Source organism: Polypterus senegalus, chromosome 13, assembly GCF_016835505.1.
Source record: "Polypterus senegalus isolate Bchr_013 chromosome 13, ASM1683550v1, whole genome shotgun sequence".
NCBI lineage: Eukaryota > Metazoa > Chordata > Cladistia > Polypteriformes > Polypteridae > Polypterus > Polypterus senegalus.
The window spans coordinates 90029416-90043960 of NC_053166.1; the positions used below are offsets into that span (position 1 = coordinate 90029416).

Here is a 14545-nt window from a genome sequence, read left to right on the forward strand (position 1 = left end):
TTGTCTGAGCACATGATTTTAACTTGTCCTCTTCTACTCGTAAATCGGAGTATGGCTTGGATACAAGAATCAGTGTCTAAGCAATCTCTATGGGCGCAGCTCTGGTTGTTAAACATGTGAAGATTACTCTGTACCTCTTGACTAGACTTCGTCCTCTTTTGACTAGAAAGGGGCCAAAATAATCAACTCCAACATTGGTGAATGGTGGTTGGTTGGGTGCTAGGCGATCTTCTGGACAAATCTGCCATGTTTTGCTCACCTGCTTTCGCATTGCATCTTCTGCACGTTGTACACTTTGAAATAATTTTTCTGATAGCTAAATTTGCTTGAGGTTTCCAGTATTTTTGGCGTACTTGTGCAAGCACATAATTGCGCCCACAATGTCCGATTTGTTTATTAATGTGCTGCAATATGAGAGAAGCAACATGTGAATGCTTATGAAGGATTGCAGGATGTTTAGCTTCTTCGGGCATTGCAGCTTTCTTTTCCTCCAACTCTCAGTATTCCATCTTGTATGATCGAGTCAAGTTTATAGATTTGACTATTCTTTATAACACAAGTCTTTTTCTTTAGCGCCTTTAATTCTTCTGGAAATTATTGCTGTTGACTGAAGCGCATAAACTCTGTTTCAGCTTTAAATAAATCATCTAGAGAAAATGGACTTGGTTTTAAAGTCAGTTTATACCTTTTCATGTGCTTTGTGATGAGTGAATTGTGCTCTTCTGGATTGCTTTTAGATTGATTCATTTCTAGTTAGGGTTAGGGTTAGTCTGTAAGTAACTTCAAATCATCCATTTTTTCCATTTCTGAATGTGTTTCACTTCTACTTCTTCATCCTACCCAAATTTCTCTTTGTACAAGTCTCTTAGAATAAGCCTTGCTGGCAGTAAGGCAAGTGCTAAAATGTGGATCATAAACTGAGCTAACAACAGACAGAATACCACGCCTCGTAGCGGGCTTGTTTTGTAACTTAATCTGAAATTTAAAGCTGTCTGTTTCTGTGCACCACTGGATGCCCAGTGCAAACTCTGTGGGAAGGAGACTGTGGCTAAAATCTAACTCTTTTTGTTCTTCTTTTGAGCTCTGTCTTCTTCAGGTATGGACAATAAAACTACTCTTTTATTACTCACCCACTTAATCAAATGAAACCCCCCTTTGAGGCATATAGCTTGGAGGTCCTTTGCCAGCTTTATTGCTTATTCTTCTGTTGTCACTGACCTTAGACAATCGTCCACATAGAAGTTATTAAGAACGGTGTTAACAGCTTCCTCGGGAAATGTATCTCTGGCATCTTCGGCTGTTCTATGCAAAGCATAAGAAGCACAACTGGGTGAAGAAGTAGCACCAAAGAGATGTACTGTCATTTTGAATTCTTCAAGGTCTTTACTTAGATTACCTTCAGGCCACCATAAAAAACGTAAAAGATCAGTGTCTTTGTCTGGTATCTTAACTTGGTAGAACATTGACTTAATGTCTGCCATTAAGGCTTATGGCTCCTTTCTAAATCTTGTAATGACACCAATGAGTGTGTTAGTTAGTTCAGGGCCCTTTAATAATTGTTCATTAAGTGAAATCCCTTGGTAGGTGGCAGTGCAGTCAAAGATCACTCGAATTTTATTTTTTTTTAGATGATACACACCATGATGTGGGATGTACCACACTCTGCCTTCATTGCAATTCAGGCTTTCTTTGGGTACTTTGACAGCGTAACCATGGTCTATAATGTCTTTCATGAAGGCTTTATTGTCTTTATGGAAACCAGAATTTTTGCTCAATTTTCTTTTGAGTCCAATAGCACGCTGTTTAGCAATACAGCGATTATTCAGCATTTTAAGTGTTTCATCCTTCAAAGGCAAATTTAAACAATAGTGGCCACCTATCAGTCTCGCAGATTCTGAGGCTAAGCACATGAACTTGATGTCCTTCTGTGACATCTCCTCCTTTTCTTCACAGCTGCGCTCTGGAAAATCTGTATTATACTGTTGCAGCAACATATCTTCAATCTCTGTTATTGACACACGATTGATTGAATGTTTGGGCATCTTACCACTTTGTTTTGCGAGGTCATCTATCTCTTTGTATGGTCCACCAACCACCCATCCAAGTGCAGTCTTCATGGTGTGATGTCCACCTCCCTGGCTATGTATGATTCGTGACTGCTCGAAGATTTCTGGGTAGTTGATTCTTATTAAAAGATCAACTTCAGAGTCAATATAAGATAGACGTACCCCTTTAAGATATGCCCACTTATCGATATTGTCTTGTAGTGGAATAATTTCTCTGTTCACTAGAATGGAGACCTATGTAAAGACCTTTGGCAAATCAACATATTCAACATCATTGAGACCACAGACTTGTAAATCTGAAAAGACAGAACATTGGGTTAGCATTTTTGAATCATCATCATAATTACTCCTAATCCTCATAGTTTTGAGGATTACTTGTGTTCTTCTCCCTTGAAGGCTTACTGTAATTGTCTCTGGAGCCTTTCAGTGCAAATTGTTACTGTACTGCCGAGGTCTATGAAGGCTTGTTTCTACATACCTTTCGATCTTTGTTGTGATGTGAGATTTTGCATATAACTTGATAAATATTTTGTATGTCTTTATTTGTAATTTAGGCAAAGCAATATAATTTAGTGTTTAGGAATGCGTCTCTTTGAATTTTAAGACAGAGATGGGGGGCATGTGTCTTAAACCAGTTTGGTGAGTATTTCTCTGCTAAAGTCTTTCATCCCCCGCAAGGAAACCAGGATGTTTAACATATGGTCTTGGGGGGTGGGAGGTGTTAAGATGTTCTATTCCCCCATTGGTCTGAAGTATGGTTGTTTGGAATTGGCTTGTATCAGAAGCCTTTAAGTACCATGATGTCCTATTACCTCTAGGGGTTGGACAGAGAATCTATGAAATCTGCTTGCTCAACCACATTCTCTCTCTTACTAACATCTGAAAGAAGCATCTCTTACTAACCTCTGATGATGAAGACAACACAATGAAAAGCACAGCTCAGAACAGGCTTGTGGCCTGCTCTGAAGAAAGCTGAGAACCAATGAGGCCTTAACTAGAGACATTAAGTATCAAACAAGTCTATGTGCCGCCTGAAACTACACATCATTTAATCAGGTTGTATGGTTGCCAATATTCAAATGTACTTTGCACATTGTTGGTGTTTATGAATATTATCAATAATACATTGTTTAAACTGTAACATAACTTCTGCTTTTCTTTATACTACATTTAATTATAGATAGAAGGGAAGGTGGGGATAAATTGTATAAAATAATACCTTATAAACAGTGGTAAATCTGTGGGATTAGGCATTCTGACAGAGGCTACAAATTAATAATACAAAGGGGAAAGTAGAGCAATATATTACACTACCAAGACAAAACACTCTTCTTAGATTTTATCTTAACAGGAACTACTTGCAGTGTGCATTCTTCTCTGGCACCAGTAAGTTCCAGTCTCAATTTCCCTTTCAGTAGATGTTGCCACACTAGCTGTAGTTTAAGATGTTGCTCCACTGTCTTTTTTGATGTGCAGGATGTCTGGGTTCTGAAAAGAACATGTCTGACATTTCATTCTTTCTTTACAGTTCTTACCAAGATGCCACTGTTTAAGATAGCGAAAGCATAAATCTTTAGATTTTACAAAGTTAATTCTTTCTTTATGTGGCGGTTCTTTGATTTTATTACATTCAGCAAGGGTATGCTGGCCATTGCAGAATACACAAGGCTTTTTAAATACACATGTATCATTAACAGTCTTTTGACAGAGATTTCTTGAGTCCCCTTTTCAGCAGCATCAGAAATACTTCTAGTGAAGATACTTCCTGATCTCTGGCTACTCTTCGGCAGAAACCCACCCTTGTCGACCTTTCCTTTTCTCTCTTTACAAGTGTAGTCTTGTGAAACGGGACTGCACAGGGTGTAACAGCATTTCAGCATTGTGACGCAAAAAGTTAATTAGTTTGGGTATGCCTGATCTCTTTTTATTTTCTTGAAACTCGTAAGCATACCTCACCCATTCATTTCTCAGAGGAAATGGAAGTGTCTTAAGCACAGCACGTACATTATGATTGTTATTGAATTCTCCACCATTTCCTGAGTCATTCATAGTGTTCATGCAGATTGAGAGGAAGTTAACATAATCTCTCAGAGCCTCTCCATCATTTTGCTTTATCTGAGGTCATTTCAATACTTTATCGAGATATGCGTTTGCTACAAATAACTCATTGCCATAATATTTTTCAAGCAACCTTCTTCCTTCTAAGTAGCCTGCTTCTGGTAACATTCGTGAACAGCTTTTAATCATTTCTTGAGGAGAACCTCTGGTGTACTGGATCAGGTAATGTAATTTATCTTGTGAGTCTGCTAATACATCACCTACAGCGTGATCAAAGGCTCTGATAAAGTATGCATAAGCCAGTGGGTCACCTGAAAATAAAGGGACTTGTCTGTGTGGTACTTCACCACGCAGTGCAGGAATATGAGGGGCCAAACAGTCCAAAAATCATATATTTCTTTCCTCTTTGTATTTAGGGTTTTCTTGGAAGGACTTCATGATTATGGTCATGTAGACTTCTGGCTTATAATCCATCAATGTAGAAAAATCACGGTGCTTTGATTAGGTGGTGATGGTGCAGATCACCACAACAGTAAACCGGGAAAAGAAACAGAAGAGAGAGTAGGGGTCAGTACGGATTTTAGAGCCACCATGATTAGTTATTATAATGAATTGAATATACAGAGTATCAGGATTAAATGAAGGTGAAGTTTTCAGAAAGCCATGTTAAAGTAATGTGTTTTTAGCAGTTTTTTAAAGTGCTCCACCGTATCAGCCTGGTGAATTTCTATTGGCAGGCTATTCCAGATTTTAGGTGCATAACAGCAGAAGGCCGCCTCACCACTTCTTTTAAGTTTAGCTCTTGGAATTCTAAGCAGACACTCATTTGATGATCTAAGATTACGATTTGGAATATAGGGTGTCAGACATTCCAATATATAAGATGGAGCGAGATTATTTAAGGCTTTGTTAACCATAAGCAGTATTTTAAAGTCAATTCTGAATGACACAGGTAACAAGTGTAGTGACATCAAAACTGGAGAAATGTGCTCGGATTTTCTTTTCCTAGTTTGGATTCTAGCAGCTGCATGCTGCATTCTGCATTAGTTGCAAACGATTTATGTCTTCTTTGGGTAGTCCTGAGAGGAGTGTGTTACAGTAATCTAGATGACTGAAAACAAAAGCATGAACTAATTTCTCAGCATCTTTCAATGATGTAAGAGGTCTAAGCTTTGCTATGTTTCTTAAGTCAAAAAATGCTGTCCTAGTGATCTGATTAATATGCAATTTAAAATTCAGGTTACAGTCAACAGTTACCCCTAAGTTCTTTACCACCGCCTTGACTTTTAATCCTAACGCATCAAGTTGGTTTATTTTGACTTTGGAAATGTTTTGTTACAGCATAAGAAAAAATACAGAATGAATAAGTATATATACAAATCTTTTGTCTTGCAGAAAATTATGACAACTTTCAAGGGTATTGAATACTTTTGCAAGTCACTGTATGTTTGTGAAAGGCTTTAGTGGTAATTATTTTTAACATCTGAAATGATCACGGGGTTGAAGTTAGGTGCACATTCAGCTGGCTTTTTATTCACTCCTAGCTACATCAAGTATAAGCTTGCAGTCAGCTACTTATTCACAAACCAGCTTCTTCTTCTATATTAACAGCAAGGCAAAATATTCTACAGTATAAACTGATCCATTATTTGAAAAAATAAATATTCCAGATTTTGAACTTGAACGGGTTGAAAATGTTAAACTCAACTTTAACAATGGAATCTGTCCTGGACAAGTTTATATCATGCCAATTAATATACACGTTGTAGATGTGTAAGCATTGTGGCATGGTGGTTAACACTTTGCACTTTTAAACTCTGAGTTCGTGGGTTAAAGTCCTGATAATGACACTATGTGACCATAAGCAAGTCACTTCACCTGTCTGTGCGGCGCGGGGGGCACTGGGCAAATGTAACCAGTAGTATCTAAATGTTGTATGTTGGATAAAGGTGTTAGTAAATGTATAATATTTTACCTTCAAAATAAATAACTGGTTTCAAAAGTTGTGTGAAAAAGTACTGTGGCTGGGTACGAGTAAACATGATCCTGGAAGCGAATAAGACGACGGCCGAATACGTACCTAACTTCAGCCTTGTGTTCATTACAGACTCAAAAGTAGATTCTGTTAAATAATAATAATTATCACCAAGTCGTTTCGCAAACATATTGTGCGGAAAAAATATATGGTGCCATTTAAACGCAGATGCGTCTCCAAGACACTTCTCTTTACACTCCATGACTCTGCCGGTCCTTGAGTTCCTATTTCTTTCCCCACCCATTTCCGCTGAATATCACGCGAACAACCAATATAGTTCACAGGCAGAACCGATATAGTTCATACACAGTTGCGATAGGGTGCGCACGCATAACCATTATGTTTCATATGCAAAACCGACATGGTACACACATACAACCAATAGAGTTCAAGCGCAAAATCGACAGGTTACCTACATGAAACCAGTATAAGACATGCATGAAACCAGTATAAGACATGCATGAAACCAATATAGTGCATACGTAAATCCATCGTTAGACCGGCACAGAACGCAAGCCAATATTGTTCATACGCAAACTGATAACATACAAGCATAAACCAATGCAGTTGACGCACAAACCAATAACAAACACACTGGAAGCACTGATATACACACACAAATCAATATAGTTCATATGCAAACCAGTGGTATGCACGTACACATGGATATAATTCATACACAAACCAATAATATACGAACACGAACCAATATAGTTCGTATGAATGAAACCAGTATTGTTTGCAGGCAAACCAATTAAGTATGCACGCAAACCGATAGTAAATATTCATAAATCAATAGTGTTTACACGTAAACCAATAGATTACACACAGAAATATATGATTTTTGGACTGTTTGGCCCCTCATATTCCTGCACCGCGTGGTGAAGTACCACACAGACAAGTCCCTTTATTTTCAGGTGACCCACTGGCTTATGCATACTTTATCAGAGCCTTTGATCACGCTGTAGGTGATGTATTAGCAGACTCACAAGATAAATTACATTACCTGATCTAGTACACCAGAGGTTCTCCTCAAGAAATGATTAAAGGCTGTTCACGAATGTTACCAGAAGCAGGCTACTTAGAAGGAAGAAGGTTGCTTGAAAAAAATTATGGCAATGAGTTATTTGTAGATATTCATAAACCAATAGTGTTCACATGTAAACCAATAGATTACACACAGAAATATATGATTTATGGCCTGTTTGGCCCCTCATACAGGAGGTGGTGGATCAGTAGCTATCTTTTGTTGGGTTAACGATTTAGCCATTTCAGTGATTGCTTTCTTACATTTGGCTAGATTTTTTTGACATTCAGCTTGATTCTTCTGATATTTGACTTGATTCAGCACTAGTACATATAGTATATCATTTCTGGAGCTTTGAGTGTCGGTTTTTGTGGATTGTTCCTGTCTTTCCACTTTAACTTTAAGTTCATGTAGCATTTGTGGGATACTATCGAGTGTCGATTGTTCAACCAGCACTGCTGAAAAAGGTGATGATGTGGCAGCAGTTTTCTGAGCAAAAGAGTCACATTTAATATCAAGAGTGTGCTTTAACTGAGGAGTCGCCTTTCGTGTTTTTGACTTCTTGCAATTGCATCTCTTCGAATTGATTAACTAGCTGTTCATCAGATGTTACCACAAGCAGGCTACTTCTCAATTATAGTAAGAAGGTTCTCTCTCTTACTAACTTAAAGGGGGGAAAGACTATACCATAAGCTATGACTATGAAAGAAATTTATATTCTGTTCAAATTAAGCAAACATTAATGAGTTTAACTCAAAACTTTAACTTTCTTAGGTTGGTTCTTACAACGCTATACTTTGTAAAATTATATACAATTTGTTCATTTTAGCACCTGAGGTAAATATAGTGCCTGACTACTTGGCCATATATTTTGGACATATCTGCAAGTCCAGCAGTAAAAATACCTGGGACTCCACAGTCTGCAATCCAATCTCATAGTTGTGCTCATAGAGTAACAACATCTGCAGGAGTTGTGCACTGTGAAATCTAAGAATTAAAAGATATTAGTGTTTGTCAAATGATTCAAATGCAGTCCTGGCCATAGATAACTTAATTTCAAAATTACCTGACTAATCTTTTCATGAATATCAACATCTGAAAAGTGATGGCTGTTAAACTTTTCCAGTTTTACTGTCTACCCACACATCAGCTGGAACAAATGAGGATTCAAGGCTTTAACTCCTGGCCCACCATGAATTATAGACCAAGCTATAAGCTTACCAGCTGTATAGAATTTTCTGCTGTCCAAAGCTGCCTGATCATATGTGAAAAAAGATGTCCTTCCAAACCTTCAAAAACTCCAAGCAATGTCTGGACTTCAATCATTAACAATCTATCATAAAGAAGGAGAAGTTCAAAGAACTGTCAACACCTAAATTAAGTGGAGAAACTAAGTGGTCCATTATGTGCATAAGTCATATTAAAATTCTCTCTCTCTCACACACTGTAAAAGGTATTTTACTGTAAATGACTGCAAACCTGAAGAACTCTCTTCGAGATCCGCCATAGTCATCAGCTGTTTCACCAACAAATTTAATGACCGGTGTTTTATGCCATGCAAAGTAACTTTTTGTCAAGGCTGCAAAGGCACTATGCAGTATTATCTTCCGTTGTGCAACTACTGTAAATTTGCTGTCCTCATTGAGGTTTTCCATCTAGAAGGTTCTTAATATACTGGTCACATCCACCTCTTCCTCAAAAATGAATCAAACACCTGATTAATTTCAAACAAGAAATTACTGATGCATTTCACACACATTGACAGAGATGTAACTTACATCAACATAGGTTCTAACAGGGGTGCCCAACATGACTGTGTCATCTTCAGAGTCTGAGTCATCAATTAAGAAGTCTTCCCTAAGCAGCAAACAAATCTCAGTATATTTTTAAAAAAAACTGTAAGCATTAAGTATAAAATGTATTCATAAAACTATTTGTCAACCTACCACATACAGTGTCACTCCATTTATATCCTTTGCATAGTGTAAAAGCCTCCTATTCAGATTTTTTACTGTTGCTAGGCATGCATACCATCTTTAACTTAATTTTTGGTTGGAGTCAAATGCTGAAATTTGGTGACTCTTCCAAAATGGGGAGTAGACAGGAGTGGTCTAAATCTAGGGGGAGCACAATCTCGTAAAGTTACAAATTATTCAAGTGATCCGTGTCCTCTCCAAACCCTCTAGTTTCAAAGAGGAAGGTCATAATTTCATGTTTGACATTTTAACTGATTTAATATTACATAAATATCTAATACATACCCACTGTTCACAGAATGATGTGATTGTCTATCCCTTCTGTAACTAACATCCAAACAAAGGCAGAGCTGGTTTATTACAAGACCATAACAACTTAAACCACTGGGCACAATTTAATAGATACTGTAATTAATTTAGTAAATATAAACACTTACATCTGGAGATCCCGCTTGCACCTCCTCAGAAGCACCAAAATGATCCTATTGCAAAAGACACTGTTCTGTATATTTTGTATTTATCTGTAGTTAAAGGAATGCAGCTCTTGTGTGTCAAAGTTAATTTCTATACACACTATGCACTACATGTATTAATTATCAACATGTGTATTCAGATCTTACTCTCCAGTAAATATGCTGCCTCTAGCTCTACTAGGATAAATATAACAAAACCTAATAGTGATATATGAGTATGATGAGTTTTGAAATACAAGAATGTTTATTAAATATTTACTCATGCATTAGCATGAAATGAACAAAGAATACTATTTGAATTACCTGGTTAGGAGGAGATATGTAGGAATGAGGAATAATATACAATTTACTTCAGACAACTTTCTTTTTAAGATCATTCACTGAAGAAACAACCAATCTTGTAAGCCTTCTGTTTTTGTCTACTCTTGCCATGCTGAATCCAATCAAATGTAATGTAAGTCTTGGATAACACTGGCTTGTGAACTGATTTAATTCACCAAGACTTACATTAAGGTCAATTTCTGAATGTTTGAAAGTATCTTCTTCTGGTCTCTGTAACTCATGAACAGATACACCTAAAAGAAGGGTATTAAATTAAGAACACAGTGATAAATGCGGAGTCTCCAGGTTTATGTTTTACTGGTTTTATTGGCTAACTACATTAACCTCAATTTGTTATTTGTGACAATTTTTTAACAGTATCACCCATTTTTAGGAGTGATTAAATACAGTTTGAATTATTTGTGAGATACTAAAAATAGTACAACTGCCAATCCTGTTATTCATGTTTATGACATTAATATTCATTCTATAGTTGATTCAATGTACAGAATAATTATTTTAATTTCACACTCATACAAGTATACAAGTGCTGGACTATCGGACCTTCTGGATTATCAAGTGTTATCAAATAATGATTGCTCTTTTATGTCTTTATTTTGGTCCATAATATTTAAAGCACCTCAAAGCACCAAAAAACACAATCAGTTTAATACATTTTTGGATTAATTTACCACCTTAAAAAAAAATTAGAGCAAGACACTTAATAGACATCGGCAACATTTCCTAGTAACTAAAGTAATAGGCTTTAAATTCACCACTTTGCACACATTTATAATTATTTGAAAAAATATTGAGCATTTACTGTTGTTAATAGCAGGTTGTGCTTTATTGCCACAGACTTTAAACCAAAGGGTTGCAAGTTAATTTCTTACCTGTAATTCAAAGTTTCACCAAGAGCAAGTCTCTCAAGCCAACTGTACACCAGAGTTTAAAAGAATTTATTCAAATCTTAACATGATATGTGCACAGAGTTTGTAAGCTGCCTGGGGTAAAAGGGTCTATCACAAATATAATAAACACAAGTACTAATACTAGTATGCAGTATATGCCACTGTAATTAGGAAGCAGTGCTTCTTTAACCTTTGAATTAAACTCAGACACTTGCTTGAGAGGGCCTTGCATCTCCAGTTATCCATCTATTTATTTAAGTTTGTTTGATATAACAATGCTATACCAGACTCCAACATTTTTTTAGAATACTGTAATTCTCAATTTTTGATTATCTTTGCTATTTGAAGGAGTATCAGGATTTCTGCAGTATACATTTCCAGATCAGTCAAATTCGACTGTACATTTTTCTTTGATTTCCAGTTGTTTTTTTGTTACTTTCCTTTTTCTAGTGATGCTGTGGTGGATTATTTTTAAAGTTTGGCTCTCCTATTTGTATTTTAGCTTTTCTTCGAATGCTTGCTTGTGTTAATACTTTGATTAACTTGTATTCTTAGCACTTTTCTAAAAAGTCAGACATTCTTTGTTGTTTATAGGTTGTTTTGCAAAAGCCCCATTTTTCATCATCACAGCGTATGTGAATAATATAAATGCTTTGAATTCTCATTCTGTCCGACATTTATAATACGTCCATCGTCCATCCATCCATCCATCCATCCTCTTCCGCTTATCCGAGGTCGGGTCGCGGGGGCAGCAGCTTAAGCAGAGAGGCCCAGACTTCCCTCTCCCGGCCACTTCTTCCAGCTCTTCCGGAGAATCCCAAAGGCGTTCCCAGGCCAGCCGGAGACATAGTCCCTCCAGCGTGTCCTGGGTCTTCCCGGGCCTCCTCCGGTTGGGCGTGCCGAACACCTCACCAGGAGGCGTCCAGAAGCCATCCTGATCAGATGCCCGAGCCACCTCATCTGACTCCTCTCGATGCGAAGGAGCAGCGGCTCTACTCTGAGCCCCTCCCGGATGACTGAGCTTCTTACCCTATCTTTAAGGGAAAGCCCAGACACCTTGCGGAGGAAACTCATTTCAGCCGCTTGTATTCTCGATCTCGTTCTTTTGGTCACTACCCATAGCTCATGACCATAGGTGAGGGTAGGAGCGTAGATCGACTGGTAAATTGAGAGCTTTGCCTTATGGCTCAGCTCCTTTTTCACCACGACAGACCGATGCAGAGCCCGCATCACCGCGGATGCCGCACCGATCCGCCTGTCGATCTCACGCTCCATTCTTCCCTCACTCGTGAACAAGACCCCGAGATACTTGAACTCCTCCACTTGGGGCAGGATCTCTCCTCCAACCCTGAGAGGGCACTCCACCCTTTTCCAGCTGAGGACCATGCTCTCGGATTTGGAGGTGCTGATTCTCATCCCAGCCGCTTCACACTCAGCTGCGAACTGATCCAGAGAGAGCTGAAGATCACGACCTGATGAAGCAAACACGACAACATCATCTGCAAAAAGCAGTGACCCAATCCTGAGTCCACCAAACCGGACCCCTTCAACACCCTGGCTGCGCCTAGAAATTCTGTCCATAAAGTTATGAACAGAATCGGTGACAAAGGGCAGCCCTGGCGAGTCCAACTCTCACTGGAAGCGGGCTCGACTTACTGCGGCAATGCGGACCAAGCTCTGACACGGTTGTACAGAGACCGAACAGCTCTTATCAGGGGGTCCGGTACCCCATACTCCCGGAGCACCCCCCACAGGATTCCCCGAGGGACACGGTCGAATGCCTTTTCCAAGTCCACAAAACACATGTAGACCGGTCGGGCAAACTCCCATGCACCCTCCAGGACTCTGCTAAGGGTGAAGAGCTGGTCCACTGTTCCGCGACCAGGGCCGAAAACCACACTGTTCCTCCTGAATCCGAGGTTCGACTATCCGACGGACCCTCCTCTCCAGAACCCCCGAATAGACTTTCCAGGGAGGCTGAGGTGTGATCCCTCTATAGTTGGAACACACCCTCCGGTCCCCCTTTTTAAAGAGGGGGACCACCACCCCGGTCTGCCAATCCAGAGGCACTGTCCCCGATGTCCATGCGATGTTGCAGAGACGTGTCAACTGTAGCGGGGCCACATAGTTAGTGTTCAAATGTCAGTTCTGTGTGTGTCTCGTTTCATTGTCCCATTGGCTGTTTGTATGTGTATCAGTTAATGCCGTCCCCGTAAAGGAGGACGGATGATGGAAGGAGACCGCAGCCGCAAACCTGGAAAACACCTGTGCTTAATCAATCAATTACTGCCGTCATTGACTATTTAAGAGGAAGGAGAGAGAAAGAAGAAAAACCGTGTTTTGTGTCAATTACTTAAACTTGCTTGCTGTTTCATCACATTGCACGTTGTTCCAGTTTGTTTTTCTTTATTCCGGACTGTCTTTCAACCTGCATCTGCTGAGACCCCGGGGTCGATTCATCATCCACCATACGCCGAGGAATCACGGTGAGGTTGCTTCAAACGCCGGGAAAATCACCACAATTGCCGCTAGTTCAGTCATCCGTATTCAGGACATTTTTACTTTCGGACTCAAATCCACAACCATTCTGTTTATTAGTCATTTTGTTGCTTGTGTGGTGTGTGTTATATGTTACAGGGACAAGGGACGGGTTTTTGTATGTATATTTTTTGGTGCTGTCTTGAGGTTGCTGGGGTGGAGGAATATTTATATGTGCATTTGTTTTGTGGCATGTCTTGTTTCTTTGAATACATTTACTCCGTTTAATTTTACATTCTGTTTTTGTGGACTTGCATTTATACCGTTGATTGTGGGGAAAAGTTTACTTGTGTAGAAGTACGGCTTGATAGTTAGATTTCTCAGCAAATTATCCAGGCCACAGGTCTTGGAGGTGTAGCTGCCGGCTGGGTAAAGGGGTCGGCCGTTACATAAGTGATGCCCTCTCTGAGGAATCTTAATTAATTCGATCACTGTCTGCCTTTAAACGTTCCCCAAATTATCATGTCTTTAGGGCGTGCCGAGCAGGACGACACCATTGCTTCGCCACGGTGTGATGATGGAGTAGCCGGGGCGCGGCACGTCACGGTCAGAGCGTGTTCAGCGGTGCGAGAGGTGGTGGATTCATTGCAGTCGCTGTACCTTGAAGATCACCATGGACCTGAGGAGGAAGGCCTGGAGGATGTCTCGCCTCTGTGGGAAGATCTGGCGCAACAAATAACCCGGCTGGAGGAGAAGGTCTGCGAGGTTGCCGAAAGTGCGCTCGGGCGCGAAGACGCCTTGCGGGCTTGCATCAGCAGCTCCCAGGAGGAGATAAAAGAATACCTCAACGAGCAAGTTCAACTCCTGGGGCGGGAAATCGTGTTGTGCCTCCAGAGGCGGGATCAACGCTGGCAAGAATCTCTTCAGGGGGAGGTCCGAAGGAGTCTCCAGAAGATACGTCCGTCACCCTACCAATCAACGCCGTACGTGTCTCGGGGGAGTGCATACATCAATCGCCCTCTGTTCCTGGGGTGCGCCTTTCCTTTCCCAAGTTAGGGGCTCCATATAACGTCGATGATGTCCTGAACTTTGTGGAGGACGGGGAGGTGTACATGGCCGTTAACCCCTTAACCACAGAAGAGCTGATGGGAGTGATAGGGACATCCCTCTCGGGACCGGTGCGGAGCTGGTGGCTGGCGG

The 14545-nt window shown here is 39.9% G+C and overlaps 1 long non-coding RNA gene across 1 annotated transcript in view; it reads right to left on the bottom strand.

The window, feature by feature from the left end:
* Nucleotides 1-9947: 9947 nt before the first annotated feature.
* Nucleotides 9948-14545, bottom strand: part of LOC120543102 — a 12100-nt gene continuing 7502 nt past the window's right edge. The window contains exon 3 of the long non-coding RNA XR_005636289.1: nt 9948-10210. This is a non-coding gene — a long non-coding RNA (uncharacterized LOC120543102). The remainder of the gene's footprint in view (nt 10211-14545) is intronic.